This window comes from Papio anubis, chromosome 12, assembly GCF_008728515.1.
Source record: "Papio anubis isolate 15944 chromosome 12, Panubis1.0, whole genome shotgun sequence".
NCBI lineage: Eukaryota > Metazoa > Chordata > Mammalia > Primates > Cercopithecidae > Papio > Papio anubis.
Genome location: NC_044987.1, coordinates 69,300,214 through 69,315,498, shown reverse-complemented (window position 1 = coordinate 69,315,498; position 15,285 = coordinate 69,300,214). Strand labels below are relative to the sequence as shown.

At 39.0% G+C, this 15,285-nt stretch overlaps 1 protein-coding gene and 1 pseudogene across 8 annotated transcripts in view; both read left to right on the top strand.

The window, feature by feature from the left end:
• The window catches only part of SBF2 (SET binding factor 2), a 517,824-nt gene that overhangs the window by 326,312 nt on the left and 176,227 nt on the right, over window positions 1-15,285 (top strand). The window lies entirely within an intron of this gene.
• LOC101009943 lies at window positions 688-3,143 on the top strand (annotated as a pseudogene).

The window sequence follows — 15,285 nt, the reverse complement described above, 5'->3', positions numbered from 1 at the left end:
AGAATCGCTTGAAACCGGAAGGCAGAGGTTGCAGTAAGCCGAGATCGCGCCACTGCACTCCAGCCTGGGTGAAAGAGCGAAACTCCGTCTCAAAAAAAAATAGTATATTAATATTATATTATTTAAGATAGTGTAGAATTGGCACACTCATAAACAAATTGACGGACAGAATAAAATAGAAAGCCCAGAAACAAATGCACACATATATGGAAACATTATTTATGACAAAACTGGCACCGGCAGTGAAAAGATGAGCAGTTTAATTAATAGTGCTGGGACATGTACACATAATATACCATTGATACAAAAAATGCATACATACCTCCTACCACACACAAGAATCATTTCCACATGTATTAAAGACTTAAATATGGAGAGCCAAAAAAAAGCTAATCTATAAGGCTTAAGAGTTTTCAGCCAGGCACGGTGGCTCAAGCTGTCCAAGCACTTTGGGGCCCGAGGCAGGCGGATCGAGGTCAGAATTCGAGACCATCCTGGCTAACAGGGTGAAACCCGTCTCTACTAAAAATACAAAAACTAGCCGGAGGCGCCAGTGGTGAGCGCCTGTAGTCCCAGCTACCGGGAGGCTGAGGCAGGAGATAAGTGAACCGGAGGCCAGACTTACGTGAAACTGGTCAGCCACTGCACTCCAGCCTGGGCGACAGAGACAGACTCCGTCTCAAAAAAAAAAAAAAAAAAAGAGTTTTCAAACATAATACAGGAAATATCCTTATGACTTTGGGATAGGGAAAGATTTGTTAAACTAGTCACGACTAGTGCCAGTGTTAAAAGAAAAGATTGATAAATTTTACTACATTAAAATTAAGAACTTCTGTTCATTAAAAGATAACATAAAGAGAGTGAAAACACAAACCTCAGAGTGAGAGGTTAGTGCTCAGATTACAAGAACTATAAGTCAGGCATAGTGGTGTGCGTCTATAGTCCCAGCTACTCAGGCAGCTGAGATAGGAGGATCATGTGAGCCCAGGAGTTAGGCTGCAGTACACTATAATTGCATGTGTGAATTGCCACTGAACTCAAGCTTAGATAACTTATCAAGACCCCATCTCTTTAAAAAAGAAAAAAACCCTACAAATCAATATTTTTTCAAAAAGACAACCTAATTCAAAAATGAGCAAAAGATTTAAGTGTCTTAATTAAAAGGATACAAAGGTAGAGCTGAGAATGGGAGAAGAGCAGAGTTTCTGAGCAGCACAGCGGCCTCCCCTCCTCTCTCCTCACCCCACTCTCGCAGCCTACCTTTACCTACCTGCCTGCTCAGTGCCCAAAACACCTTCCACCATGACCACCTCAGCAAGCTCCCACTTAAACAGAGGCATCAAGCAGGTGTACATGTCCCTGCCTCAGTGTGAGAAAGTCCAGGCCATGTATATCTGAGTCGATGGTACTGAAGCAAGACTGTGCTGCAAGTCCCAGACCCTGGACAGTGAGCCCAAGAGTGTGGAAGAGTTACTTGAGTAGAATTTTGATGGCTGTAGTACTTTGAAGGTTCTAACAGTGACATGTATCTCATGCCTGTTGCCATGTTTTGGGAGCCCTTCCGCAAGGACCTCCACAAGCTGGTATTCTGTGAAGTTTTCAAGTGCAATTGAAAGCCTGCAGAGACCAATTTGAGGCACAACTATAAATGGATAATGGACATGGTGAGCAACCAGCACCCGTGGTTTGGCATGGAGCAGGAATATAACCTCATGGGGACAGATGGGCACCCCTTTGGTTGGCCTTCCAGTGGACTCCCTGAGCCCCAGGGTCCGTATTACTGTGGTATGGGAGCAAAGTCTATGGCAAGGATATTGTGGAGGCTCATTACCGGACCTGCTTGTATGCTGGAGTCAAGATTGCAGAGACTAATGCTGAGGTCATGCCTGCCCAGTGAGAATTCCACATTGGACGCTGTGAAGGAATCAGCATGGAAGATCATTTCTGGGTGACCTGTTTCATCTTGCATCGTGTATGTGAAGACTTCAGAGTGATAGCAACCTTTGATCCTAAGCCCATTCCTGGGACTGGAATGGCTCAGACTGCCATACCAACTTTAGCACCAAGGCCATGCGGGAGGAGAATGGTCTGAAGTACACTGAGGAGGCCATCAAGAAACTAAGCAAGTGACAGCCGTACCACGTCTGCATTTTTGCCCGGCCTGGCACCTAATTGGATTCCATGAAACTTCCAACATCAGTGACTTTTCTGCTCTTATAGCCCATCATAGTGCCAGCATACACATTCCCCAGACTGTTGGCCAGGAGAAGAAGGGTTACTTTGAAGATCACTGCCTTTCTGCCAAATGCGACCCATTTTCGGTGACAGAAGCCCTCATCTGCCTGTGTCTTCTCAAACCGGAGTTGAGCCCTTCCAGTACAAAAACTAAGTGGACTAGACCTCCAGCTGTCAAGCCCCTCCTAGTTCTTCCTCTCATTCCAACTCTTCCCCTCTCTCAATTGTCCTAATTGTAACTCAAAGGATGGAATACCAAGGTCTTTTTTTTTAATTCCTTGTGCCCAGTCAATCTTGCTTTATTTGTTTGGCTGGGATAGAGGGGTCACATAATTAATTTCTTCACATCTTTACCCTCCTTTTTTTCCCTATCACTGACGGTTTTTAGTACATTAGTGGGGAGGTGGGTGGTGAAACATAACCACTGCTTCCATTTAATGGGGTGTGCCTGTTCAGTAAGCGTAGCTATGGGAACAGAGTGCATGTTTGCAGGATGGGGACTTTTTCTTTGAAGTACCTGAGAGGGGAAGACCTGACTTAACTCTGGTTAGGTTAGGACTTCCCTTTGTGGTGGAAATGTTTCTTAAGAGGCTATAACCAACTTTCTATTAAAATTAGGGATTAAGAGAGAAGGTAGGGATTGGGGATCAGGGAGGAGAATGGCCTTGGTCTCTTGCTTGTGTGGAACTAGCCTGGCTTGGGGTGAAATGCCCTCAGAACACAAAGCTCAGTATAAACTGATGGATATCCCTACCTTAAAAAAAGAAAAGGTTCTTTTTGCTTGGTCCTCTATTTATTACACAAAACAGAGCAGTATTTTTATATTTAAATGTAAAAACAAGGGTGGGGTGTGGTGGCTCACACCTGTAATCCCAGTACTTGGGAGGCCAAGGCAGGTGGATCACGAGGTCAGGAGATTGAGACCATCCTGGCCAACATGGCGAAACCCTGACTCTATTAAAAATACAAAAAATTAGCCAGGCATGGTGGCAGGCATCTAGTCCCAGCTGCTCAGGAGGCTGAGGCAGGAGAATCGCTTGAACCTGGGAGGCGGAGGTTGCAGTGAGCTGAGATTATGCCACTGCACTCCAACCTGGGCGACAGAGCAAGACTCCGTCTCAAAAAAAAAAAAAATGTAAAAACAAAAAGTTTATATATATAGTTTTGTGTCTTGTGTGTGTTTTGCTAAAGGAAAACAACATACAGGTCACGGGGTACCAAATTCGAGGCAAATAGTCTAGATCGAAATCAAGTAGCCCCTTTTGAGTAAGGAATGAGGAAAGTAGTGCTTGAAAAGTTGTTGATTTGCGGTTAGTCCCTCATGACCACTTTAGGGTTTCTGTGCCCTGCCCACCCTCTGGAGAAGATGAATACTGGTCAGTTAACAGATGACATGTTACTAGCAGTCACTTGATCCCCATGGCTTTGGTTTAAAAGACATATACTTGTCCACATGAGTTTACAGGTAAGAGTTAGCTGGTCAACTTGAGCATGTTACTGATAGAGGGGATATTGGGGTTATTTTCTCGTGGGAATAACATGTCACTAAAGCAGGCCTTTTGATATATTGAATTTTTAAAAAACAAAATAGAAGTTAGATTTTAAAATCTAAATCTGTAGGGTTTCTAAGTAATTTTTACAGAATTGCTTGTTTGCTTTAACTGTGTCCTCCCTCTGCTCTTGAAGGATATGGGGACAGGACTAGAGTCAAAACACTTGAAATTTTGTATCCCAATGTCTTTTCTCCCAGTGTGAAATATTCCATTCTTTTGTTAAGACTACTGAGGAGTTATTTTTTTCTTTTGTAATAAGAAACAAACCCCACCTTTATCTCTACATTTCCCCTACCATTCTCTGGTTTTTGTGTTTGCTGCAGGGGGCCAGCTGTGGTTTTCTCTTGCCATGATGACTTCTAATCGCCATGTGCAGTATGCTCAAAGTCAGACAACTCCTTACTGTAAACAAATTGTGTAACTGCCCAGAGCAGCACTTATAAATCAGCCTAACATAAGATCTCCAAAAAAAAAAAAAGATAAAAGATAAAAGATATAAGGAAACCCACTTGGATAATAATTGAAGAAATGCAAATTAAAACTATAAGGAGAGCCTTTTACACTCACTATTTGGCAAGAATTAAAAAGTCTGATAATATCAAACAAATGTTTGGAACAAATAGAGTGTATAAACTCTGCTAGTGAGCGTGTAAGTTGGTATAGCTACTTTAGCAAATTTAATAAGATATGAGAAATAAGATTATTTGTCATTATCTTATCAAGCTGCATATGAAGCATACTCTATCACCTAGTGATTTCATTCCTAGAGGAGCTCTTGCCCACATACCTCAAGAGACATGTACAAAAATGATAGTGGCAAGATTGTTCAAAATAGCAGAAAACTTGAAATGACTCATATGCCAACCAGCACTAGAATGGATAATTTATAATATCTCCTTACACTAGAATATTTTTTATCAGAGAAAATAAATGAACTGCAGTTACAAGGGATAATGTAGATGAATCTTAAAGGAGATAATTCTGTACAAAAATTAAAAAAATATTCATCACTGTCATGAGTTACAGAAAAATAAAAAGGAAAAAAGAAAAAAAAGGACAATTCAACTATAATATAGTTCTACTTTACACAATTCAAATGCATGTTATATACTATCTAAGGATATTTAATGATACAAACATATGTGGCAAAAATATTTTTAAAAAGCTAAGGTAATAAGAAAATATTTAAGAAAATTACCTCTGTTCGACACAGAGGAAGAGCAGTGAACGTGGGGATCTTCCAATGTGATGGTAATATTCTATTTAGGTACATGGGTGTTCATTGTATCATTCTTGATAACCTTGTAGCTTATGCATATTTTATGTCTTAAAGTACTGACTGCTATTAGATTTTTTACAGGACATATTTATCTTCTCAAACTCACATCAAACGGTTTGTAGATTGTATAAGCTGATTGACAAGTTAGGGGATGAGTCACTTTTACTGGATTTCTTTAGAGTATGGATATTCTCTATTTCTTTAGAGTATGGATATTCTTTACCATGTGAGACAGTAGATATAATACTTTATAATGACAAAAATCAAAAACAACCTAAATGCCTACCACTTGGCTAGTGATTAAATATGGTGCAACTCTTCTTTAAAACACTGTTCAGCTACTAAATAGAAACAAGTAGATCTATACATGTACTGATATGGAAAAATTTCTACTATATATTGCTAGGTAGGCAAAAGGGAAGTTACATAAAGTAGATATGAATCTCTTTTTGACCTAAAATTGTATGTATGTATGTATGTATGTGTGTATGTATGTATGTATATGATAGTAAAAATCTGGAAGGATATTTACACTAAACCCTGTTAAGATTATCCTGATAAGAGAGATACCAATGATTATCTCTGGGATATGGATTAGAAGAGTTTTGATTTCCATTTTAAACCATTCTCTACTTGAAACATACACATCTAACTACATTACATAAGATATATAACAAGTGTATATTACTTTTATGATTCGAAAAAAGTCCTCAGTTTTTTAGAAAGGAAATTTTAACATCCTATGAGAAGAACTTGCCCTAAAAAAAGGGCCCGTCTTTTGTTACTTTATTACAGTTACTTTGTTATCATTGTTATAGAGAATAAAGCAATAGAATTAACAGATTAAGGTCTCTAGAAGTCCTAAAGTCAGGTGATTTCCTGATTCCCCAATAATTGGAATTAAAATTACAAAAACTATTTTGGAGCTTTTTGCTATTAGTACTTTCTGTGCTGTTTATTAGCTGAAGAACTAACTTTTAAGACTTTCTCTAAACTTAATTTTAGCATTTACGATTATGGCACTTACAGAATAGCAGATACCCTTAGGCTACAAATATTTTTCATTTGACTAATCATATTTCTAGAAACAAAAAAGACATGGAGTTTTTTTGCAGCTTTCAAATACAATTGATTTACTCAGGAGTTGTTTGAAAAAAACCAAATACATTTGGATTGAGGGGTACTTAATATTTTATAATTCACTATTTCATATATACATAAAAAGAGATCCTGTGCTTCATTAAGCACATGCTGTTGTTGAACGTTATATAGAGGCCCTTCCCAGTTATGAATGGGCTTATATGTGATGTTCTTACTTTAATGTGTTATTTGTTTAATGTGTTACCCACTTGGGATTTGTTAGTATTATATATATTGATAAGCAACAACATGCTTATCAACAGGGATTTGACATGACATTCTGAACATATTTTTACAAAAGCATAGAGTTTCAAGGCAGAGTGGCCAAACATCTGTGTTGATGTTTTAAGAAAGAAACATTAACTAAATGAACTAATTTTTAGGTAGTGATTCAAAAACTTTGGTAATTTTTGCTTTTCATGACCTAGAAGTTATTCTTGTGTCTTTCCTGTCCACAAGGGAAAATTAAATGGAACATGAGTACTGCCAAAAGGCTGTTTATCAGGTTATTTCAATGCCAGTGTAATTTTTTACAGCACTGTTTCATAGAGGTTATAGACTATTCCTATATATCATTTCATTTCAAAGAACTGATCATATTTTAGTATTTTTTGAAAATGAGATTACTAAAAATCTCTCCAAAAATATCATGGCCTTAACTTTTTACTTTGTCAAATATATAGTTAAAGTTTTTTATGTGTCTAGATCCTAGCTAAGGTCTTTTCAGAATAAATTATAATTTGAAAACCCAGTGAAGTCTTCTATTTCCAGCATCATGTTAAATTGCATATACTATAAGGAATCCTCTCACTAACATAGAAATAGATCTCAGAAAATTACAAACAAATATAAACCATTATTTTGTTACATTGCGTCTCCCAAGAAGAAAAGAAAATCTCTAATGTATACCTCCTTATACTCTGAAGAAAAGGACAAATAGAGAAAACCAAGCTCTGAGCAGTTAGCAGTTAGGGCAATCATATTTGTGAGTACACCCGTGGCCTCTATAAGTCTTGGCCATCTGGTTGAACCTGAAAGTTTTGCATCAAGCTGGAACACTGGAAAAAGAATATTAGAATAATAGTCTCCAATCTCATCCAGGTTGCTGTGAATGCCATTAATTCATTCCTTTTTATGGCTGAGTAGTATTCCATCATATATATAAGCCACGGTTTCTTTTTTTTTCTTTTTTCTTTTTTTCTTTTTTTTTTTTTTGAGACAGAATCTCGCTCTGTCACGCAGGCTGGAGTGCAGTGATGTGATCTCGACTCACTGCAACCTTTGCCTCCCAGGTTTAAGCAGTTCTCTGCCTCAGCCTCCCGAGTAGCTGGGATTACAGGCGCATGCCACCACATCCGGCTAATTTTTTTTGTTTGTTTTGTTTTGTTTTGTTTTGTTTTTTGAGATGGAGTCTCGCTCTGTCGCCCAGGCTGGAGTGCAGTGGCCGGATCTCAGCTCACTGCAAGCTCCGCCTCCCGGGTTCACGCCATTCTCCTGCCTCAGCCTCCCGAGTAGCTGAGACTACAGGCGCCCGCCACCTCGCCCGGCTAGCTTTTTGTATTTTTTAGTAGAGAGGGGGTTTCACCCTGTTAGCCAGGATGGTCTCGATCTCTTGACCTCGTGATCCGCCCGTCTCGGCCTCCCAAAGTGCTGGGATTACAGGCTTGAGCCACCGCGCCCGGCCAATTTTTGTATTTTTAGTACAAATGGGGTTTCACCATCTTGGCCAGGCTGGTCTTGAACTCCTGACCTTGTGATCCACTTGCCTCGGCCTCCCAAAGTGCTGGGATTACAGGCATGAGCCACCGCGTCCAACCCAATATGCCACAGTTTCTTTATCCACTCATTGATTGATGGGCATTTGGGATGGCTCTGCATTTTTGCAATTGCAGATTGTGCTGCTAAAAACATGCATGTGCAAGAATCTTTTTGGTATGACTTCTTTTCCTCTGGGTAAATACATTGCTGGATCAAATGGTAGTTCTACTTTTACTTCTCTAAGGAATCTCCACACTGTTTTCTATACTAGTTTACATTTCCACCAGCAGTGTAGAAGTGTTCCCTGTTCACCACATCCACACCAACATCTATTATTTTTCTATTTTTTGATTATGACCATTCTTGCAGGAATAGGGTGGTATCATATTGTGGTTTTGATATGCAGGAAAGAGCCTGTGTTTTTGAAAACTGAAGAATATTTCCATATTAGTGAGTATGGTGTAGAAATGTGGTTGGAGAAGAGATGAGAACAGTAGATGGAGTAACCTGTGGTTAAAGTAAGCAGATTGTATATGTGCATTAATCTCTGCTACCACCCAAAACCCCATTATAACAAAAGTAAACCACTTTAAAAAAAATACATAAACCCACAGGCAGAACAGGAGAGGAGACAACAGCAACATCTTAGAAACTAGAAAGCTGATAGATGAGTGATCTTTACTTAGCAGACCCAAGAAAGCCTTTTCCTAAGTAGCAGCGGGAAAAGTGTTGAAGCAGCCCAGTTTACAAAACCCCAAAAGGCTCAGGAATTAGTAACATCATGTATCTCTTGGAGCAGAAGGACAAGGTGGGGCTAAAACATAAAAATAGAGGATTGGTTGAAAGCTGCTTAAGATTCTGTTGGATTCCCCCTCCCAGATCCTTTCTTAATTCGGTATAAACAGCCAGCTGCCTCTCCTTTACCATGGCAAAAGATTAGATGTTTGTTTGTTTGTTTGTGTATTTATTTTTATGAGAGAAAGGCTGTAATTGGCCCGGAAGATACTAGGTCTGGTTGAGGGAAATTCTGTCTTGCTGTAAACAAGGAGGTTATGTGAATACCAAATACTGAGAATGCCAGTGGGCTTTCCACCTTCAGCTTCCAGAACTCTGGCAGCCTACCCTCAAGGCAAGAGATTGTAAACCTGTTCTCTGAGAAATGTGACCAGCCAAAGAGAAAAACACTTTATTAAAGATGTGGAGATTGATGTTTTTCAGTAGAACAGCTCTCCCAGGCCATACTATAATGAAGCTGTCACTCAACAAGTTTCATCCATGTGGACATTATTTTCTTTTGTCATTCTTTGGTTTACTTCTCCTTGCAGGAAATAACCTAAACAGAAGGGACCATCAAACAAAGTCAGTTGCTGCTCCACACCATTGTTCCCCCAAGTCTGCTTTCATTTTCCATTTTTCCTTGTAGAAGAACCATTCAGTCAGCATTTATAATTATCCTATCCTCTTCCTCTTGGGTGCCTGTATCACTCTGTACTGCCCCAGATAATCTCAGCTCTTATTTGTCCATGAAACTGGGTAAGCCACAATCATGGTTACCCTCTGGAAATAGACTTAAATAAATTAAGTACATTTTTGAAATCACACAACTAGTAAATTAAAGCGATGAATTCTAAATGAAAATCTGGTATTTTCATTTGCCTCTTTAGATCTATCTTTAGATCTTCTCTCAGTCTAAAATTCTCCCTACACAATCTTACTCATCTGCATTACCGTCTCTTGCTTCTGCCTTCCAAATCTCAAGCCTAAATTCATCTCGTAAATGATTCTGCTACTGCACCAACTTCTTAACTGATCACCCTACCTCCATCCTGACCCATTTCTGTAATATAACTGTTCTCCATTTCACCAAAGTGATACTCGTATATTTCAAGTTCTATCTCGTCACTTCACAATTTAAAATCCTTTGCCTTCAGAGCAAATTCTGATCTTATCTTGGCCCCTGCCTATATCTATAGTCTCATCGTTCACTGCTGTCAGTCCCCAGGCCTTACACATCTATTGCCTTTGTTTGGAACACTGTTTCTTCCCCCTCTCCTTTCTCCTCCCTGCTCCCTCAGTCTTTCCTTTCCCTTGGCCAACTCCTCTTCATCCTTTAATTTCAACTTGGATGTCATTTCTTCCTATAAGCCTTCCTCAGCCCATGAAGCCTGGATTGGTAGCCACTCTGTGCCTCTACTTCTTCTTGTACTTCCCCTATACTATCCACCATGATCCTGCAGTAGCACTTACCACATATAATGATATTGCCTGTTGACATCTGTATTCCCGTTTTGTCTGGCATGGAGTAGTCTCTCCCTAAAAATTTGATGAATTAATAAATGAATGTATTGTAAGTAGCTGCTTACCTCAGCTGGTTAGAATTTTAGTCCCTATACTGAGTTTCTTTTTTTTTTTTTTTTTTTTTTTTTTTTGAGAGGGAGTCTCGCCCTGTCGCCCAGGCTGGAGTGCAGTGGCCGGATCTCAGCTCACTGCAAGCTCCGCCTTCCAGGTTTACGCCATTCTCCTGCCTCAGCCTCCCTATAGCTGGGACTACAGGCGCCCGCCACCTCGCCCGGCTATTTTTTTTGTATTTTTTAGTAGAGACGGGGTTTCACTGTGTTAGCCAGGATGGTCTCGATCTCCTGACCTCGTGATCCGCCCGTCTCGGCCTCCCAAAGTGCTGGGATTACAGGCTTGAGCCACCGCGCCCGGCCCCTATACTGAGTTTCTATCCCTTCACAGGCCAGTAGCTTTTGCCCCTTTCTTGGCTATAATCTAACCATCAACCCAAGCCAAGCTCTATTCACCTTTGTGTCTTTTGTGTACGGTAATCTCTAGGTTAGAGAATGTTGATGGATATGTTGATAATTCATGACCTAGCTTGAAAGTAAAACTTAAAGTTTGCATATAGCTGGTCAATATTGTGCCAGTGGACAGTAGTGTCATTGATATATTTAAAGTGCAAATGTTCATACTGCTGAGTTACAATTACCATAGCTAAAGCTTACACATCTGTATTTTTTTAATGTTCCACAAGTAAATTTGATATATATCTAGAGTTGAAATATCAGTGCCCTGTTATCTGGAGTAGTCATTTTTAAAACTTTTCATGTTCATTTCTGGGCCTCATCATCAGATGTTCTGATTTGGAAAGTTTGGGAAGGGGTAGATCAGAGCTAACATTTGAAACTTTTCAACAGTGAAATGAGCAGCTTTGTAGAAATGCAATCCCCATCTCATAGAGTGTGCCATCAAACACTCTTATAGTCATTTTTCAGGAAAACTGTAAAGGATTTCTACATTGTCAGGGAGATTGGACTAAGTGCCCTCTAACGTGTCTCCTCCTCTGAATTTCATGATCTCAGGACACTTTTTTTTTTAATCCCTGCTTATGAGAAGCATTCCTGGTTCTCCAGTTCATAACACATTATCATCTTTGGTCCCTTCCTTCTTTTATGTATTTGTTTATTTTTATCAGCATGCTCCCAATCTCCCTCAAGTGTTTAAATGTGCTTTTTTAATTGACAAATAAAATTGTATATTTATCATGTGCAACATGATGTTTTGAAGTATGTATATATTGTGGATATTTTAATGTGTTCAATGTATTATTTTCTATGCAGGTGTCCTTGAAAAATGTATGTTGTTTAGTACACATGTATTTTAATTTATGTAAATGGTGTGTTATGTATTTCATTCTGTTTATGTCTTTTGTCAGTCAGTATTATGTTTTTAATAAAACGTGAATCTCGAGTAAATCTGATTCCAAAATCAGATCGATACAATATAAAGAAAGGCAAAAAAGCCCCTTTTTCTTATGAATGTAAATGCAGAACTCTTAAGAAAAATATTGGCTAATCTAATCTAGTAGTGCATTAAAAAAGTAAAATGCATAATATAGTGGAGTTTAACCTAGGATTCTTTCAGTGTAATGCACCCCATTAATAGATTAAAGGAAAAGAATTACGATTATCTCAGTCAGTTAAGAAAAGACATTTAATAAAGTTTAATCCTATTTATTTTGAAGTTCTTAGAAGCTATTATTAGAAAAGAGCTTCCGGGCCGGGCGCGGTGGCTCAAGCCTGTAATCCCAGCACTTTGGGAGGCCGAGACGGGTGGATCACGAGGTCAGGAGATCGAGACCATCTTGGCTAACACGGTGAAACCCCGTCTCTACTAAAAAATACAAAAAAACCCAGCCGGGCGAGGTGGCGGGCGCCTGTAGTCCCAGCTACTTGGGAGGCTGAGGCAGGAGAATGGCGTAAACCCGGGAGGCGGAGCTTGCAGTGAGCTGAGATCTGGCCACTACACTCCAGCCTGGGCGACAGAGTGAGACTCCGTCTCAAAAAAAAAAAAAAAAATAGAAAAGAGCTTCCATGTTTGGTAAAACGTACAGCAAGCCTTGTAGTTAATGAAGAAACTTTATATGCATTCCTTTAAAATCAGAGCAAGACAAAGATGCTTACTATTACACTATTCACAATATTATTAGTGTGTCAGTAGCTGTCATTATTTTTAGATAGAAAATCAGATTTCTGATCCTCTACCTAGAAAATGTATCAGATAGAACAAACTATTTTTACTAATAAGATGATTTAGTTAGGTTTTCAAATATAAGATTAGCCTATAAAAATCAATAACATTTATTTTCATCAGCAAAAAACAACTAAAAAGTAAAATTTTTTAGAAATTGTGCTTTCTACCTTTCCTCTTCCCCCTCCCATTCTTTCTTTTCTTCCACCTTTCCTTTCTCCTTCCCTGCCTTCTTTCCTTCTTTCTTTCCTTGTCCAGGCACCATTCAGCAGGCTCAGACAGAGAAGTAATGGCAGCCAAATGGTAGCTGGGCCTTATACTTACAAACATTGAGTTTAAATGAGGTAGTATAAGTGGCCTAGTGAAGTCAGGGTGTTGTTTATACTCAGAAGACAAAGCAAATACGTAAATCTACTGAGGGTAATGGTAGCCAAGTTTTTCACACATAGAGAAGTGAGTTCAAATATGGAAAAGGAGAAAGCTAGAATGAATCATATAGTTTTGGATGAATTTAAGCTAATGATGCTTACCTTTTAATAAATACTGAAATAAATACAGGTGGAAAATGTGGGTGTGTATCTATGTGTATATGAGGGGAGGAGTTAGGAATGCATATATGTATTTCCTTGCTCTGTTCTGAGAGAGTCTGGCAACAGACACCCTATAGCAATAAGCATATCTAGTGTCCAGATCTTGGTTTCTAAATATGAGTCTACTAAAAGGAACTAGGATTCCTTGAAGAAATGGCTAGCAGCAGGGGTGGGGCAAGGAAAATATAAGCAGGGCTTGAACATCTTTTTATTTCAAAAAGTACAGAAGTGCTTAAAGAATCAATGAACTCTAGTTGGATTTTTAAAAACTGTGGTTAAATGTATATAACATTAAACTTACTGTTTTAACCATCCTTAAGTATACAGCTTAGTGGCATTACATATATTTATATTGTTGTGCAAATGTCACCACCTTAAATCTCCAGAACTTTTTCCGTCTTCCCAAACTGAAACTTCCTATCTATTAAACGGTAACTCCCATTTCCCCCTGCCCCCAGATCCTGACAACCACCATGCTACTTTGTGTCTCTATGAATTTGGCTACCCTGAGTACTTAATGAAATCATACATTGTTTGTTCTTTTGTGACTGACTGATTTAGCATAATATTGTAGCATGTATCAGAATTGCCTTCCTTTTTAAGGCTAAATAATATTCCATTGTATGTATATACCATGTTTTGTTTACCCATTCATCTGTCAGTGGACACTTTGGGTTGCTGTCACCTTTTGCTTATTGTAAATAATGCTGCTATGAACATGAGTATGCAAACATCTCTTCAAGCTCCTGCTTTCAGTTATTCTGAGTATATAGCCAAAAGTAGAATTACTGGATCTTATGGTAATTCTCCTTTTAATTTTTTGAGTAACTGTCGTACTGTTTTGCGTAGTAACTGCATCATTTTACATTCCCACCAGCCCAGGGGTTTCAGTTTCTCCACATCCTCACCAACGCTTGATTTTTTTTTTTTTTTCAATAGTAGCCATCCTAATGTATGTGAACTGGGTATCACATTGTGGTTTTGATTTGCATCTCCCTAATGGGAGTGGTGTTGAGCATCTTTTTGATTAGTGACAGTATGAGCAAGCTGCAAGAGTACCTGACCCTACATTGACCTCTGAGCATAAGCATAGATGCCGCTTCGCTTCCACCTTCCAATCACGAAGTGACACTAACAGCACCATACAGAGAAAGGAACTAGAGATAATATAGTACCAGCTTAGTTAAATTGACAGTACATAGTCACCACACTCTTCTTCCCCGTCAGTATCGAATTTAACCTAAAAGACCGACCTGTAAGGTTGTGAACTCAGTGTGTCTCAGCTGAGTCAGCTAAAAGATTAGACTTTGTATATTATAGTTAGACATCTCAACACTGCAGCTACTGTATCTTACTTGATTTATCTTTTAGAGCGGTCATAGACATTTTTCTGTTCCCTTACCTGAAACTTGTGATAGGAATCTAAAGCCTGAGCTCGTTGTGATCTTTTTCAAAATTCTCTAGCACACTTTAAAACAATGGACTGCCAGGCGCGGTGGCTCAAGCCTGTAATCCCAGCACTTTGGGAGGCCGAGACGGGCGGATCACGAGGTCAGGAGATCAAGAGCATCCTGGCTAACACGGTGAAACCCCGTGTCTACTAAAAATAATACAAAAAACTAGCCGGGCGAGGTGGCAGCACCTGTAGTCCCAGCTACTTGGGAGGCTGAGGCAGGAGAATGGCGTAAACCCAGGAAGCGGAGCTTGCAGTGAGCTGAGATCCGGCCACTGCACTCCAGCCTGGGCGACAGAGCGAGACTCCGTCTCAAAAATAAAAATAAAAATAAAAAAATAAAAATAAAAAAATAAAACAATGGACTAACCCCATTGTTCTTATTTGAACTAAAATATTTTATGGCAGTAACTATTTGGTTATCTATAGGCACTTGATTATAGTTGTCCATAGGTGATCATTTATTTAATGAATTGTTTTACCATTGCATGCCACGGACTACCAGTTTCTCATTAACCGCTGGCAAAAAACTTATTAATGCTTTTGAATCTAATTAGATCAAATAACTAATTCTAGATTCCAATCCTTAAGTTTCATTTCTCCTAAAACAACTTCTGTTACAGGTTAGGAAATTCCTTAAGTAACACTCTTTATTTTCTGCAAGTCTTTATTATACTTATCCCAGTTATATCTGTCTAAGTGTATAGAAAAGACCCACAGTAATTTCCAAATATTCTGGATAATTGC